The sequence below is a fragment of the Anser anser genome, assembly GCF_964211835.1.
Source record: "Anser anser genome assembly, chromosome: 7".
Classification (NCBI taxonomy): Eukaryota; Metazoa; Chordata; class Aves; order Anseriformes; family Anatidae; genus Anser; species Anser anser.
In genome coordinates this window covers 33,655,381-33,666,227 of record NC_139727.1, presented here as the reverse complement: position 1 = coordinate 33,666,227, position 10,847 = coordinate 33,655,381, and the positions used below count along the sequence as shown (strand labels likewise).

General features: G+C 34.4%; 1 protein-coding gene across 20 annotated transcripts in view; it reads right to left on the bottom strand.

The window, feature by feature from the left end:
- ATRNL1 (attractin like 1) overlaps positions 1 to 10,847 on the bottom strand; it is a 519,713-nt gene that overhangs the window by 170,986 nt on the left and 337,880 nt on the right. The window lies entirely within an intron of this gene.

Here is a 10,847-nt window from a genome sequence, read left to right as displayed (position 1 = left end):
CTGCAGAAAAAAAAGAGATCCAAAATGAAACTAAAAGGTACTGTGAATTTTCCCTCTATTTGTTAAATAATATTACAAATACTGATTTTTGAATTTCTGCAAGTAAAAAATAAAGACAAAAAATGTAAATATTTTCATGTTTCTTTGATTCTGAGAGACTGGTATCGTAACAAATCTCTTAAATGACAAATATTTCGATGCTCGTAAAAATTTTAATATTGTAAAGCAGGACCTCTGTATCTCTTCTCCAGTAATAAATCAAATGGAGGTATCAGTGAAGCAACTCTCAGGATAACCCCATGCTGCTCCCAAAATATGTTTTCAAAATACTGTAACTGAAATGACTGTACTCCACAATAACAAAAGCTATATAATTGTCTACTACCCTACCCTAATACTTATTGCTTATGGTGTCACACAATTCCCAGTCCTTCTATGCTTCTTTACCCTGGAAAGTCAGTGAGATAAAAATGGAGATTCTTTCATTCATATCCCAAAGGTCTTAAAATATCATAAAATAAAAATGTAATTTTTGTGGAACCAAATAAATTAGGAAGAATTGTTCATATTGTAAAATAATATAGTTCTATATTCTAGTCGTACAAAAAATATCTTATTTATTGATTTATTTTAATTTGAAAGTGTACTTTATCCACGAATGCTAGAAAAATGTTCAAGAGAAATTAAATATGCAGAACACAGCCAGAACATACTGAGGAATTTAAAAAATTAACTCAAGGGCAGATGCGTAAACCAAATATCATCCAAAAACAAACAGCTTGGGCCAGGTCCCTGTTAACTGTAAGTGTTCTAATTACTGAGACAGCTGATGTTTCAAATGAATGTAAGCCACTTTGGCTAGGATACAATTCCTAAATGTTTTGTGATTTTGTTATGCCTTTTTACATTTACAACAAACAGTGAACAATGAGGAAGACTCTAAGAGAAGTAATGTAAAGCCTTCCTCTTGTAAAAACCATAGCATAAGCCTTGTCATAGTGTAGCTGGAGCATTATGTCCAGTTTTGGACCAAAGGCAAGGTTACCCTCACTTGCATCCCACCTATTATTTTTTTTTTTTTTCCTCTGAAAGATTTGTATTTTCTGGCCAAATTTTCCATAATGAGGAACCACAACAGCTACACTACTTTCAACAGGTAGCAAACGTGGCCTAATTTAGAGGATCAGTTGAGATTTCATGTTGTCCCTCATACAGACACACTGCAGCACCAACTGGTTTTGCTTGCAGCAGGCACACACCCACTTTGTGCCTGGTGTTTTTACAAAAGGTGCAGGATCCTTCTTCTGGTCAGAAACATTATTGTACTCCATTTCCGTATTCATCAGTAAAATGTTCCTCACCCACAGACACTGTATGAACAAATGCTGAGACAATCACCATGAACACAGTGAGAAGTAACTATTCACAGCAATTTCCACTCATATCTCATACTGTGGACACCAAAGAAATTCATTCTTCTGCCACATGCAGGCAGTCATTACATAATTCACTTATGAATTAATATGTAGTAATGTGAATATTGGTCACAAAAGGATATAGAGCCATGCAGTGAGCAGCTGGCATAACAACTACGCATACATAAGTCTTGTACATGGCCACTAGCTTTGCCTTTTGCCAGCAAGACCAGAGTGAAGGTAACCATAGATTTCAACAGCAGCAAGAGGGAAAGAGAGAGAAATCACTTTCAGGGCTAGCATGTCAAGATGCTGTGATCACACTGTAGAATGTGATTTTTCAGTTCACTAACTTGACTGGCATCCATTCTTGAAGAAGTTACAACTTTCTGAGATCTCAAAATATCTTGTTTTAAGCCCTCTTCTATTTATGAGTCCTAAAGGCAGGTTCATACTTAAATTAAACTTCTTAAAAATGCCTTTAAAAAGTACTTTTACGACACTAGATTACTCTATATGGGGCTGAAAAAAAAAGAAAGAAATGACTATTCAGCAAGAGAAAATAGTAGTAGGCACACTACCAGAAAGCCCACTGCAGGATTTGTAAATGTGCAATTTGGCATGGTTATTCCTTCTGGCTAAAAGATCTAATGGACTCCCTCACATTAAGAAAGGTACATGGACACCGTGGCACCTCTGAAATAATTCTGTAATAACAGAAATCCGTGAGCCCATAAACCCCCCTAAGATCTCAAATTCACTCTTCATTCTTCACATCACACACTTTGCCAAACATTTTTAAGAGTGGAGTAGTAGCTATACGCTTGTCTACCTCCTCCTGCTGGTTTTAAATCACTTATTCTACACTAACACTTGGTGTTGATCACTTTCAAACATCAAACAAATGTGGATTTGGTATTCTTAAGTGACTATGAGTCTATATATATGAGAACAGAATTTTGATGCAGGTTTCTTACATTATCTGTCTGTATCAGAATTTGAGGCAGTCTTTTCTCATAACACATTATCCGTAAATGTTCCATAAGCCAGAAAGACACAAATTTTCATTTATTTTCTAGGAAGATTAACAAACCGTGGAGGCTAATATGTGTGGTTCATTAACATGATGGGGGTAATCACTGTATTCAAAGGTAATCTGTAAATCTGCAAATCAAAACTTTAGTCAGTTCCAGTACTTTTAGTAAGTTACTTTTACAAATAAAAGTAAAGATAAAACTAAATATAGTAAAATGTAAAAACTTTCAACCATTTTCATGTATTATGTATAAAACCATGATCTTATATGTTCTGAGCTTTAGTTAACAGTCTCCAGCTATTTTTCCTGAACTTTGTCTCTCTCACATATGCTCGCTCAATTCTTCTCATCACAAAGAAGTAGTTTTATATTACTTAAAATTTCACCAAACTTTAACTGTTAAGGTTAAAATTTGCAACAATTAGCACTTTGGTCAAAGTGATTTTTTTCAAGATTTCATACAATTCAGATAAAAATGTACAATTTTTTCTAAGAATTGAAAATTTACATTTTCCCCCACGTTAAGAACAATTAGACTTTTTTTTTTTGTCTTTCTGTATTCACAGAGGATCTTGTATTCTAATACATTGGATGGAAATAAACTTGGAATTTGGCAAGTGGGATATTAATATTATGACCTTTGCCTTTTTCGTGAGAAAAAAATCAAAATCTATGATCAGATAATAAAAGACTATTTTAACACAAATATAAGAAGGACATGAATTATGCAGGAACTTGAGCAACCTACATTCAGGACTTCCTGACTTTGAAATAGTGTTCTTTGAAATTGTCAAGGTCTTTTAACATATGGGTCTGCATTAAACTTCTGCTTTTCATCACCTGTGCTTAGTAAAACATTGGTAGAGAGTGTCATGATTCTTTCAGGTCATGAAATTCCTTTCTCTCAGACACAATTTCATAAAACAAACCAGTGGCTATTTCATTTGCCTGTTACAATTAGTAATTTCTATTCTCCTTCACCTCACTTTCTCCTTCTAGATACGTGTGCCAAGAGACTCTCAAATCTCTACACTGGGAATAATACATAATCTTAAAGAAATCTTAAGACATATCCCAGTTGACTTTACTGTAAAATTCTATTACTAACAGATTTTGATTTTCCTTGACTTATATTAACACTACATGTCACAGGCAGAGTGAAATTTACACTTCTGGAATGCACAATACTCGGAGAAAATCAAGACCTGGGTAGCATACAGTGTTTCCCTCTGGTAAGATCAGTTGCAAGCACCTTCCAGAGCCCTGGCAGTATTTTAAAGCATCTCTAGTAATGGCTGCCAAGAAAAATACAAAGAGAGCACTCTTGCAGAGTAAATTCAATGCTCCATACAACTCACTATCCCAGCACATGAAGAATATTTTGCCCTCCCTCAGCCACAGACAGAATCAACACTAACAGGTAGGGTAACACAGAGAATGTGTGAAAACACTAAAAAGTTGAAAAGTGAAAAAAAAATCTGTCCATTAAATTTATTTTTTTTTTTTTTTAGTACTCAAGTGGTACTTCAGTTGAAGTTCATTATATATTTTATGCTTGCTTCCCTTCACCATCCAATGAAGGACTAACTGCCACATAAATACTTCATGGTGAACTACTTTTCAGCTATTCTTTCTCACAACCATCTAACAGTTTGCTCCTAACGCGGTCTGAATTATATTGAGAGAAATTCACAGTCTTACATATATTTCATCTGTGAAAATGTTTAGGAAAATGCTGTTTCATTTCCACTTACATGATCTAGCTTTATTATATTGCGTGGCTATTTGAAACAAACAAAAAAAAACTTTAAAAAACAATTTTGATTTTATTCCCATGGGGCGTTCAAGATTATTTTACGTTAAATGGAATGGTCAGGTATTCCACTGTCATAAATGAGGGAAAAGCAGATGACAAAATTTAGGATGAGGGATTTTAAGTCTCAGAATGTGTACTTTGAGACAATCTGCATGTATAATTCAGCTTTGTAGTTGGAAGTGATGAAGCAAATCATCAAATAATGTAATAGTTAATAAAAATTGTATAATAAACCTAAAGCTTAGGACTTTCACTCCCCAGTAAGCCATGCTCAACCTATAAGCTGTTTCACCAAGTCTTAGCATTTTCTAACCAGTCCTGAGGTGAAGCTAGTCTTAAAACCATACATAGCCCAAATCATGCCTAGAGCTTAAATGAAAAGCACTGCTCTGCCTTTCAAGTCTGTTTTTGTTTAAATTAGCTGCTATTTTTTCTATTAACAGTACCTCACATTAAAACCCAAAGCGTATTAAGAAAAAACGTTAGTCTAGTATAAAATTATTTTCAGGTAGTGTAAAATGATCAAGTGATGCCAAGTGATGTTACATCACCCTGACTTCTGAAACCATAATAAAGAGTAATTGAAACTTGGCCTTTTAGGAAGGAAATCTTAATTCAGCTATTGTTAAAGACAATGGCTTCATGGAAGCATATAGCTTTGGAGAAACAGAAACCCACCTTCCAAGAGAAAACTGCTATATGAGACACTTGGCCAATTACTTTAAATACTGTCCTGACTACAGAAAGCACAAAAGCTCATCTGAAAGTAAGATAAATGAAACATCTTCACTTCTACCTTCCTAAATTGTCTCATTTACATGTAAACAAATGAAAGCAAAGCAAGAATCATAGATTTTAGCTCAGTTACTTTATGATCTTCTCAGATGAAAGAAAACAAACCCCACCATTTTCACAGACTGAATTTGCATAAATATGATATTTGTAGGATCTCCCGGGATCCCTCCACAGCTCCCAAAGTTCTCATTGTTGTAAGTGAGGTCAGTCAGGGTCATCATCATAATAGAATAGTTTCCCCTCTGTACAGCAACAAGCTGCTCTCAAGGATCATCTTGAGGAGTTACTGAGTTGGATGGAGTAACCAAATAATGAGAAATTGAAGGCTGCAGACACACACTCTTTTCCAGGATATGGCAGCAGCCAACACAGTCAATTGTCACCCTCTTTGTCAAAGATTATAATACCCAGGTCAGATTACAAGATTTAAACACTACATGTTTGCTAGCCCAGGCCATTTGAAATGGGTTAAGTGAGCTCTTGCAATTAATCAAGGACAGTTGAGAGCATGCTAACCTTCAGCAGATGGCAGTGATGAGCAGCTCAATGTTAAAAACAGGATTATAACCTTTTCCACTGCCACTGCTGGACTAGAGAAAACATGCATTTAAATATGAAGCAAAGACCATCATACTTGAATGAAAAATGAATATTGTATCCATTCTTGATCTGGACATCCAGTCACATCAGCTATTGTGTATTCATGAGCTACGGTCACAAATGCACCCTAAACGTTTCTCTGTTAACATTTTCCATGTGTATCTACACTGTCAACTGGCAATTCAAATAATCCATGAATTCTTGTATGTTTTATAAATCAAGCACATAATGTAAGTACCTGGGAGAACTTTGAAATGTTGGTATAAGTAAACAACATTTATTTTGCTTCCTTCAAGAAAGACATGAAATATAAGCTTTGAAGCATACAGCGTTGAGTGTAGAACGCTGTAATTAAGAACTATGTATTAGAAACAAAATTATTTTTGTGATCTCTTATTAGTTCTTTCTTGTGTTACTCAGTTTATATTAGTCTTCTTATTTAACAACTCAATCTCATGGACAATTAAACAATACTCACAGAGGTATACAAATGTTCAACCCAATCAGTTCCACCTTATTAAACTCTTCTTTCACTGTTTTCTTGCATCCTGAATTACACAGTCAATGTAGTCTCATCAATATTGCTACACTTCTGAACAATTTGAAAAATAAAATCTCAAACTTGATAGATTTTGTTATAAGATTCACTCTTTTAGATTTGCTCTTTTAAATGCAAACAAAAGTTGTGGTTTGTTGCTTTTGTTGTTGTTGTTGCTTGTTTGTTTGTTTGTTTTAACAAGAGCTCTTCCCTTATTTCATTTCTTTTGTGATTTAAAAATTGCAGCACTAGAGACCTTGAAATCACTGCTGTCACTTCAGATGCTATCAGAGTTTATGGTAAGATGCTAACTCGCAGACTTCCCAGCATCAGTTGCAAAGACAAAGTTATCTGCTCTACTTTATGGAGACACTAATCTTGTTTTCCATATTCCTACTGAAGACTGGTGACATTCACTATCTTCCCAACCAGCATGGCATGACACATAAATTAGTTTGAAAACCATGTCATGACAGCTCAACAGTAGCATAAACACTGACGCTTTCCAAAGGTAACAGCAGACAGACTAGAAAAGACAACTTTTGCTTTCTTTCAGGGAAGCAGTAATATCTTTTTGTTAGTGTCAGTTGTAAGGCAGACATAGTCACTTTCTTATTATATATTTATTTACATATTATATATATATATTATATAATATATTATATATATTATTTATATATTTATATATTTTATACTACATTTCCTTTCTGAATTACGAATCTCAGAATAAACTACATATACATCTGAGAATGCTATTTTAAGTGAATCATACCTTTGGCCATCAAATAAATGCATTAACAAACAAAACAAAACAAAACAAAAAAACAACAACCAATAAGCTTCAAAGCTACTTTCTCTTTTTATTATGAATTAAGGATTTGTTTGTTTATATTAAAATAAAAACTATACCTGATTTTCTGATGTTCTTTATGTTGGGGACAATCACCTGAATTTCCAGAATAGGAACTACCCAGCAAAGTGTTGAATTAATTTCTTTATAAGTTATCCTACGCTCCTCCCATTTTGTACATCAAATGAGCGATCTGAAATTTGTCAGAGGAAAGGGATAACTCTCATATTTTGTGATAACAGCATACATCAGTGACAGGTCATGCCTCTTTGCAGTAGAGACCTTTAAGTGATACTAAATGAAACTATTATATACATACCATATTTCAAGTGACTGCCAACATTAATGCATTGTTTCAGTAATAACCATGAATCTACTGTGACATATTTGGGCTATTTCTCTGTGCAGTTATAATAAACTTTTGTCCAAGATCATTTAAGTACGTAGCACTCATTATCCTTGTTGTGTGACCTAGAAGGGTCCTTGACAATCAAAATTCTGACATAGAAGTTCACAGTTCAAATCTGCCTTTCAAACTGTCCCTTGAGACTACTTGTACTGATCCCAAGTCTTTTTTGACAGCTGTGTTGAGGTCTCCTGATTATAAATTCCTATCTTCTAATCTTTTCACTGGAAAGGGCAGCTGCAAGTAATGGCAAGTTAATTGCAGCATATGACACAGATTCTAATAAATACTTTAAAAGATTTGCAATGTATGCTTAAAAAAACAATTCGGTGGCAGTAATTTCAGTGTAAATCTCCAAATGCTCAAGAGGTCTAAGTTGCTTCTAAACACTACAGAGGGAGAAAAAATTAAAGTACATTTTATGGCATATAGGTCTCAATAACTGTCATTGCATGGCAGGGTTTTATGTTACACCAGTGAAAATGAAATTGTTACACATATAACCTGGCAGGAAACACATACTTCAGTCACTGAAAGATCAACTCAAACTAATGACAATCTTCTACTATTATTTTCTGATATTTTCCTTAGCCATATGACTGAAGAAGTTTGTCAATGTTTAAAAGAGACTGTGTTATAAGGTGGTACAATAAGGCAGAACAACAGAAAAATACTTCTCTGTATTGACTATAAACATAATGAAAGACTATTTTATTAGGCATGAAATGGGGATACAAACTAATTGTAGTTATTTGGCACCTGTAATTATCACAAGTAATCGCATGACAACTGTAATACAGGCCTGTCAGCAGTTGTCCTACCTTGCGATGAGACGCATCAGATCTCACAAACTAAGAAAATGCAATAATAGATTGGTGTGTGCATAAAAGCAGAATGATGTATGTTTCCAGAGAAGGTGACATTCTAATGCATACATAAGGATCAAACCAATGGCCCACCAAGGAGCTGTTATGATGATCCAAGCTGACTTGATCCGTAACATACTTTAAAGAATTGCCCCAGTAGTTTATGCATCGACCATACACATTTATATAGTGATAGAGAAGCCCTCAAACCTTCCAGGAGTTATATTTGTCTGTATCATTTACTGCTATATTAAAGAACTCTTGTTTAAAAGTGGTAGTTTTCTCCCTCATGTGGAAATAAACTCTGTTCAGATCACCTCTTAACCTTCATTCTGCTGACAACATTGAGATCGTCAATTTCTGTACAAGCATTTTATCAAATCTCAGACAAATTCTTGTCTCTCTTCTGTTTATCCCTTTACAATTATTTAACCAGAGATATTTCAGATAAACATTTAGGGAAAGGTGAAAACATGGTAAATATACTAACAGATTATAATGAAAGGAATTTCTAAGCTCATATATGCTATTGCCATATTCTGTAAATGATCAAGAGCTTTGCTGTAAGACATCAGCTTTCAGGTCTAACATTACACACCCTCACTTCATACCCGTATAGCTCTTTAGGGGTTTCTGGTTTAATGTCAAATAGCAAAATATGTAACAGACATCAGGTTGCTTTTCAGTAAGCAAGACAAATATTGAGGATAAGGACAAAGTTTTCAGGGCTCAAATCAATTTAGTTCTTCAGCAAAATATATGCCTTAAACTAATAAGAGTGCTCTGTAGCACTGTTCTAAATTATTCAGAAACTTCTGATGTCAACATCAGTTGATGCGTAGGCAGATTAACCTACATTACAACCAAGAGAAATAATACATCAGATCAGTAAATCTTACTACCTTCTCAGGCCTCAATAGACATCCATGCTTCCTTCTGTGACACACGCGAGAAATATATGCTATTTTTGTTCCCTCAGATCTGTGAAGGCATGTTGGAAGCCAAAGTCCTAATCTCCTACACATCACTGCACTGGAGGTTAGAGAGTGATATGAGGAGACAAAACCTGCAGCAAGTAAGAGCACATTTTCTAGTACTTGTCCCTTGTAAGTGCCCAGAAAACAATGTGACCAAGCAACCTACTGACTTTATGAGTCTTGGGTAGATTCTTTAAACTGACATATACACAAGATTATACATCAAGCTTCAGTCTGGCCCCAATTCTCCTCCACTTTTATACTCAGTACAGTTTAAAAATAATAATAATAAATAAACAAACAAACAAAAAGCAATAAAAGACATCTTCCTCTAAAATGTTGCAAGACAAAGGGCAGGTGATTTACAAAGACATTGGAAGAGTCACAACTCCCACTGCTCCCAAGTTCCACACTTGGAAGCAAGAAGGATGCACATTACTAGAAAATCCTCTCAGATGATCCCTTCCACCTGAGCCACAGCAGCACCATGGTGTCTGTACTGTACTAGTTCATTTAGTTTACTAATTTACTAGTTCTGGATTTAGAGAAATGCTACCCAAGTGCTTGGAGAATACTGCTACTGCTGTGTTATGATTCACATCCCACTGAGACGATTTTTTCATATCTTGTCAAAGAGGTATACTCAGAAAATACACTGCTTATTGTGAGTTAAAGATACTTTTTTTCATAACAATTTTCTCTTAGATTTTCAAAACTACTTTTTATCTGAAACTGTTTTGTATAAGGGATTTTTTCTGCTGTATGACTTGAACAGCATTTTTTTCTCAAAATAAAAGTTTACTCAACTTTGCAGAGCAGTAAGTCTTTAGTAGACACTTTATGTATTTGTATGTACCTATTTAGATTTAAAACAGCAACAACAACTAAAAAGAGACCTCTCTGAGGATCTAAACACCTCAATAAGCCATTAATAATGCAATTAGTCATACCTCCTTTATAGCCCTATGATTTCAAGGGAACAGTGTAAGAGAAAAAGCGTTTCAGGACAACAGCACTGTAACAGAGCATCTGTAAATTAGCAGGTATTTTTATTAGATAATTAGCAACTGGAAAAGTAGTAAGTGCAAATATTCTAATGGAATGACTTGCACTACCATGTGTTTAAATGGCATTCGCAAAATAAGCCAAGAGCACCTGAGCTATTAGAGCCCTAAAATTGCATATTTTTGCAAAACAGAAGAATAAGGCTAATAAGCTAGTTGTATATTATTCTTATATGCTTATATTAATCCCTTAGCTAGCAAGTTTTAATTTTTTTTAAAGGTGCTATAAAAATTACCAGAAAAAGTATTAGCCAGACGTACCCCTTCAGTTATATCTTCAAATACCAGCAGGACTAATCCTCAGGTAAAATAGCAAAAGCTTAATGCTATCGTATGTAATTTCAAAGGATTTGAACAAAGAAATAATTTCAGATGATTGCATCAGTTCATTTTGAAAGAGAAATTCTAGGGAAAAATTATACTTGTTATAAAAGTTTGTTGCATTTCTCATAAATACCCGGGAATATTTACATAAAATTATAGA